This window comes from Gossypium raimondii, chromosome 1 (assembly GCF_025698545.1).
Source record: "Gossypium raimondii isolate GPD5lz chromosome 1, ASM2569854v1, whole genome shotgun sequence".
In the NCBI taxonomy this organism is placed as follows: domain Eukaryota; kingdom Viridiplantae; phylum Streptophyta; class Magnoliopsida; order Malvales; family Malvaceae; genus Gossypium; species Gossypium raimondii.
In genome coordinates, this window is record NC_068565.1 from 6,948,220 (window position 1) to 6,955,625 (window position 7,406).

At 29.9% G+C, this 7,406-nt stretch overlaps 1 long non-coding RNA gene across 1 annotated transcript; it reads right to left on the minus strand.

Moving 5' to 3' along the window:
- Positions 1-5,048: 5,048 nt before the first annotated feature.
- LOC128039261 (uncharacterized) lies at positions 5,049-6,946 on the minus strand. The gene is made up of 2 exons (XR_008193767.1): positions 6,797-6,946; positions 5,049-5,540 (listed from the first exon to the last, which is right to left on the minus strand). It is a non-coding gene; the product is annotated as an uncharacterized LOC128039261 (long non-coding RNA).
- Positions 6,947-7,406: the final 460 nt, after the last annotated feature.

Here is a 7,406-nt window from a genome sequence, read left to right on the forward strand (position 1 = left end):
GTCAAATACCAGTCTTTTACAAAGGTTATTTTTTATTTCGGCTTATTTATTTATTTATTTATTTGTTCTAAAGAAAACGAAAATAAAAAGGTTAAAAATCGTACCTTTATTGTGAAGGAGGTGCTGATTCTGATGAAAATCGACGTTCCATGGGTCCGGGGATTGAAAAAACCAAAAAAATGGTGACTTTTCATTTTTCGGCCACCGTGGGCAGCGGCCATCGAGGTGGTCTGACGACCGGATATTGGCCGGAGAGGGGAAAGCTGAGAGAGAGTTGAGAGAAAAGAGAGGTTTTTTTTAAAAGGAGGCTACAAATGTATTTTTAGGGTTTTTTTTTACTTATATAGACACCCCAAAACGACGTTGTTTCAGGCCCTTGACCCGCGCGGTGACCCAACCCAGGGGAAGGATCCGCGTGTTTTTGGAATTTGGGTTATTTACCCTTTCTGTCCTTCCGCTTTTTTGGTTTATTTTAATTTAGTCATTTATTCTTTTATTGATTTGGCCATTAAACTTTTGCGTGTTTCAATTTAGTCCCTGGCTCGCTAGAAGGGACATGTGTCCAGGGAATCGGGCTATTTGCCCATTTTGTCCTCAACCTTTGCCCGCCATTTGACTTTAGTCCTCTTTATTTATTTATCTATGATTTTTACCCTTTAATTTCATTTTTTGTCCAGATTTAGTCCCAAACCAGTTAGACTTCAATTTATTTTTGCCGATTATTTATTTATTTATTTATTTTAAATTGTTCTATTATTATTTACTTCAAGTTTTTTTATATATTATGCATTTTAAACTATATTAAATTATTATTCATTTATATATCCATATGTTATTGGTTTTAATTCTAGTTGTATTTTAAATTTTGTCTATATATTATTTATTATAAGCTATATATATTTTCTCCTAAAATTATTATTACTTATTTTATACTTTCCTATAATATATATACCACATCTTTAAATACCTTTATATGTATGTATTATGTTATGTATGTGTGACATTTTTTTAAATGATTTTATTTAAACTTGCTCTATATATGTTGTCTTATTTTGAATTAATTTGCATACTCGTTGTTTCTAAAAAAGGGTTTTTTTAAAAAAAATTGTTCTTATAATATATTTGTTGACACCCTTTTTTTGATAAAACGGGGTCGACTTGGATTTTAAAAATAAAAAAAGGGAGTCGCCACCAATCCTTTTTGATGATGTGTGATCGGGTCACCTTGAAAAGTGGTTGTTTTTAATAAACAATTTAATTTTATTAAAACAACAATTTTGGTCCACGAAATTTAGAAAAACAGGTTCGGGAGTCGGTTACATACGAGGAAGGATTAGCACCCTCGTAACGCCCAAAATTGGTACCTAGTTGATTAGTTAATGTCTTAGTGCCGAGGATTGAAAACTTTAAAGAGATTTAAAATACGATCTTTTATTGAAACATTTGTATAAATCAAATTACTCGTTAAGACTCTCCCATTTCAGAAAGAGAAAACGTCACACCCAATGCCTTAGGGCACGATATTTTACCTCTTCAGAAATGAGCTTGTCTAAAAACTTGCACAATATAATTTAAAAGGGTATTCAATTGTTTAAGTCATGTGAAAATATTGCAACCCAATACGTGAGGGCACAATTTCTCAAAATATTAAACATTGAATATTGCATTTTTTAGAAAAATCCTCGTCTTGAGAAAACAACGTGTCATATCCAATGCATTAGGACACAACGTATTGAATTCTCGATAATGAGCTATTTATTTATGCTTTTGTTTTAAACAGCACTCTCGATTATTTAGATTCAACGAAGAAAATTGGAACCCAATACGTTAGGGCTCAATTCTCTCGAAGATCCCAAATACCGAGTATTGCTTTTATTTTGAAATTTTCATTTTTTTGACAAATCCGAGTAAAAAGATGTAACGTAACAACAATGATGATAATGTGAGTAAAATAACACAAGCAAAGGCTATAAAATAAAATAAAATAAATAAAAAGACAAACTAATATAGTACACCATAACAAACATACAAACAATAATATTAAAGCATTCATTCTAAATAATGTGAATACAAATAAAGAAATAAATAAAAAATGAATAAGATGATGTAAATGTAAAAGATACATACATATGTATACATTTTAAAATTATTATATATAAAAATGTAAACAAGCAAATGCATACACATATGCGTATATATATATTATAAAAGGTGTACAAAAGTATGTTTTATATACATGTATTTATAAAATGCGTATAGATATATAGATGTGCAAATATATGTGTATAAAAATTATAGAATATAAAAATATGTATATATATATATATGTTTGTATGTATATAAAAATAAGTTATAAAAAAATGTACGTGCATAATACATATATGTATATATATATAGAATAGAAATAGAACTAAAAATAATATAAAACTAATTAATATATTAACAAAATAGTAACGAATAAATGAAAGGAAAGTAAAACTAATAATAATAATAATATTAATATTAATAATAATAATAATAATAATAATTGCAGTGATAATAACATTAAAATAATTAACTAAATAATAAAATCGCTGAAAACACAGACTAAATTGAAATAAAAACGAAAATGTTGGGTGAATTCGAAATAAAAAAAAATGAAAAGGATTAAATTGCAACACGTGCCAAAAGAGAGGGACCAAAACAATAAATAAACCAAAGCCCCAAAACGCGGCGCTGCAATGGACTAAAATGTAACAAAAGTAAAACCATACAGCTAAATTAAAATAAAATAAAAGAAGGAAAAAGGACCAAATTGCAACACGTTGCAAAAGCGGAAGGACCGCGCACGGAAATAACCTTTTCTTAGAAAACACGCGAATCCTTGGCTGAGCGGGTCGGGTCGGCCCGATCCAGGGTCAAAACGACGTCGTTTTGGGGATTAAGGACGCCAACCAAAACGGCGTCGTTTTGTTTGGCTATAAAAGCCAAAATTTTTTCAAAAAAAAAATCATTCATTCCTTCTCACATCAAAAAAAATCTCATATGCTCTCCCCCTCCCTTTCTTTGCTCCTCTCTCCGGCAAGGGCCTGCTCATCGCCCATCGCGCCTTCCGCCGATCGCCAGCGCCAGCTCCGCCGTGTGCGGTAGCCGAGAAGCTGAAAAGCTTCCCCTTTTATGCCGAACCATCCCTCCGACTCTCCGAACACTCTAGTGTCGTCAAATAGGTAAAAAAAATCTTTTTTATTGTTTAATGCTTCAAAAATAAATAAAAAGAAAAGAAAAGAAAAGAAACAATCACCTCTAAGAAAAAAACTAATATCTGTTTTTATTTCTCTTTGTTTCTTTTCGTTTCTTTTTTGAAAGAACCCCCCCACATTTACAGATGCAAAGATCAGTTTTTAAACCGATTCTCCCCCCCCAAAAAAAATACAAAAAGTATTCTTTTATTTCTTTCTATTCTTTCTGTCACTGCTTTGGTTGCTTTGCAGGTACTTGATGGTGCAAGTGGGGCGGCGATGGGACATAGGCGGTGGTGGCAGTGCGCGGCGGCCAGCAAGTGGACGACCCTAGGTGCGCCGCAAGTTTTCAAAATATTCGGCGTTCAAGATTCTCGAGGAGATTGTACCCTAACTTACTGGGCTTCAATTTTCTCCGTTGAATTTAAATAGCCGAGTATCCTTTTTTCAATAAAATCGTAAACATTTAAAGATTAAAACTTACTCTCGGGAATTCAAAGGGTTGTGTCCCAACTCACAGGATACGACATTTTGTTATCTCGAGACGAGATTTTTTAACAAAAGCAAATTAGTGTGTGGTCGTCAAAACTTCAAAGAATTGTACCCTAACTTACGAGGTTTCGCTTTCTTCATAGAAACAAGATGACCAAACCTTTTTTTAGTTTTCAAATTAATTAATTTCAATAAAGATTTTAAAAGGAGAATAGTTTTTTTAATCTTTTTCATTCGACCTTAAGACATTAAATAATTAATTCGGTACCAATTTTGGACGTTACGAGGGTGCTAATCCGTTCTCGTATGCAATTGACTCCCGAACCCATTTTATAAAACTTGTAGACCAAAATCGTTTTTTAGGTGATCCAATCACACTTCAATAAAAGATTGTTGGCGACTCCCAATTTTCATTTTTAAGTCGACAACTAATTTTTTTTGTTTTTTAAAAAATGGTTTCAACATTCATAATGCTTAATTAAAACTATTTATAATCCTTCCTCAACTTTTAAATGAGAGAATAAATGTGCTTCAACGTGCTTTAACTCACGTCCTCATGCATTGATAACAATAACAACATTAATGTTTATTGAGCTAACACTCAACCAACTTTTTTAATAATGTCTTCGGTGCTTAATGCAATGGCGACCAAATCAAGCACTAGTGCAATTAATAAATTATTATCTAATTTTCATATTTATATCTAATTTCCATAAAAAAAATTCTATTATCTAACTATTATATAATTCTTCTCAAATGATAGAAATATTGATTGACATCAAGTACATTAACTAATACGTTTTTATTGATAATTTCAAAGTTATCAAATGCTAGTCGAAACAATAATATCGAAAATGAAAGATCATGAAATTTGGGTAGCAAAAGCAATTTAATGATTGCATTAAAATTTACAACTTATTTTTTCGTACAAAGGAATTATACCTCTTTTCATTTTCCTTATGCACACTAGAAGTGTTCGTTGACTGGGTCGGGTTTGATTTAAGCCGAACCTAAGCATGTTATTAAAATATTTTATACTTGTTCAAGCCTAACCCTACAACCCGGCATATAATAACCCGGTTTCAGAATTCAACCATGATTTTGTATTACATATTTTAAGGCTATGATTCTGAGGTTATTATTCTAAAGCTATCTGAGACTAATTTTATTATAATGCCAATAAAAAAAACTTGCATCAAACTTTTCATACTGACTTAACAGTAGGATTAAAAAATTAAATTTCAAAAAGGTTTGTAACTAAATTAAAAAAAAGTTTTAATTAAGTGACAAAAATAAAAATAATCTCGTAATTGAAAAACGTAGTTTACCCAATAAAAATACTAGAAAGGAAGGTTGAAATTTATAATAAAGTAACTCCAAAATCAAGCATCACATGAACGTACAAGCAGTTTGGAGGTAGCTTGAATTATCAAAAGAAACTCTTCCAGAGGAAGACTTTGATTTAGATACATGGGAGAGTACTTGAAAGCCTTGAGAAGCCAATGTTGATGAGCTCATAGTAACTCGTTATTGCAGACACACTACATATTATGAAACAAACTACATAATAGTCTTGAAAAAAACACAAATCATGGGCAGGTAATGCAACTTCATGATCTGGTTTTTATATATTCGCATTACAATTTCGCCAATGGATCCTATAGCTTGCCCATTACATTCAAGGTTTAGTTGGCAACTCCTGGCAGCCGCGACCGCTTTTATAAATGGGACAGGGTAGGGTCTTAGGAGGATTTGTAACTGGTATGCAGTTCTTATAAGGCTTTCCACGGCCACAAGTAGGAGTGGTAAACACTGGTGCATCAATCTGGCCTGCAAAATTAACAGCCATATATTTCCCATTATATATATATATATATATATAGCTAAAGGGTACATATTTCCTTGAAATTTTGTGAAAAAAAAAATTAAGTGTTCCATAAAAAACACATTTAATTAAGCCTTCAAACTCTTAAATTGCATCAAATAATTCCTTTAATCGTTGCAGCATTGATATGGCCATTAACAACATTGATGCAGTACGCCAGTACTCCAAGTCAGCCAAAAAAAATATTTTTAAAAAAATAAATATATTTAATTTTTACTAAAATCAATTAGACAATCATTTGTCCAAATCCGTTTTAGATTTAATTTTTTCAAAATTATAAAAACATAATTTTATAAATTTGTAAAACACTTTTAAAATTTATAAAATATTAATAAAATTCAAAAGTTCAAAAAATAAAAATCATTAAAAGGTTAACTCCAAAATTTATTTATATTCATTTATTTTCTAAAATATTTTTGAACTTTTTTAATTTTATTTAATATTTTGATAAACTTTAAAAGTATTTTACAAATTTAAAAAATTAAAAATATTTATTTATAATTTTAAAAATATTTTTTGTAATTTTTAAAATTTTAAAGTCTAAATGAAACTGGACAACTATTTGTCCAGGTTCATTTTAGTAAAAAATTAATTTATTTTGAATTTTTATTTTTCAAAAATTATGATTTTTTTATTTTGTTGATGTTAGCAATTATAATTGAAGTGGAGTATCATGTGAGCGCTATTGATAATGACATCAGCACGACAATGATCAAAGGACTTAATTGATGCAATTTAAAATTTTGAGGATTTAATTGTATCGCTTTTCACATAGGGACTTGTTGATTTTTTCGTCAAAATTCAGGTGCTTATATATAATTACAACCATCCATATGTAAAAAAACTTAATAGAATTGGCTAATCAACACAACTCATCCAAGTTCTTATTTATATAACGTTCAACATTATTTGATTATAATTTTACTATGTTAATGTTATATATATTGCTTTAAGATGTAAAAGAAATGAAAAATAGAATAAAAGTATTAAATTTGTTCATCGTGTGACTTATCCTTCTAAATCAGCTATAAGAGAAAAAATCGATATAATCAAACAATGAACGTAGAACATCTAAATTCAAAGTTATTTAATAGTAATTGGATTAAGTTATCGTATGTAAATATTTTGCTGGTTGATTATATAAAATAAAGTTGGAGATAATTCCTATACAAGTAATAAACTTGTTGATGTAATTACTTACCGATCGTCCCCAGTTGTCGAGCCATAGTCGAAGTAGGGATAAAGAGAGTGGAAGCCAGGAGAATGCATACCATCACTAATAATGCTTTCATTTTGGGGAGTATATTGTTGTTGTCAATAGTAGGTAGTTTGTGTTAAGGATGGCCTTTCTTTCGACTACTATTTATAGGTCGATATCTCAAGTGTGTTGTGGCTACTTTTCAAAGATAATTTGTTAATAAATTATTATTCACTCTATAAAACTAGCAATAAAATTGACAAAGGGAGGACTGCAGAAATTTCCACGGCAGGCAATGGATTATAGCTATTGTCCCTTTCAATTCTACTTGTCTTTTTATGGCCCATATTTCCATTTTCCACACAAAAATCAAATTTGTATTAGAAATATTATTAGTGATGGGCTTTATGGATTGAATAGATAAAGAGAAAATATATTGATCAAATTCATGTTTAATTATGTATATAATATATAAAAATATAATTTGTTGGATAGTATTGATACTTGTTGGGTCTAGTAGTAAAAAGTTGAATGCGAATATTATAGATAAAATAATAATTTCAAAAAAACTTTAACCTCCATTTAAGAAATCAACTCAATTCAACTTCAAATT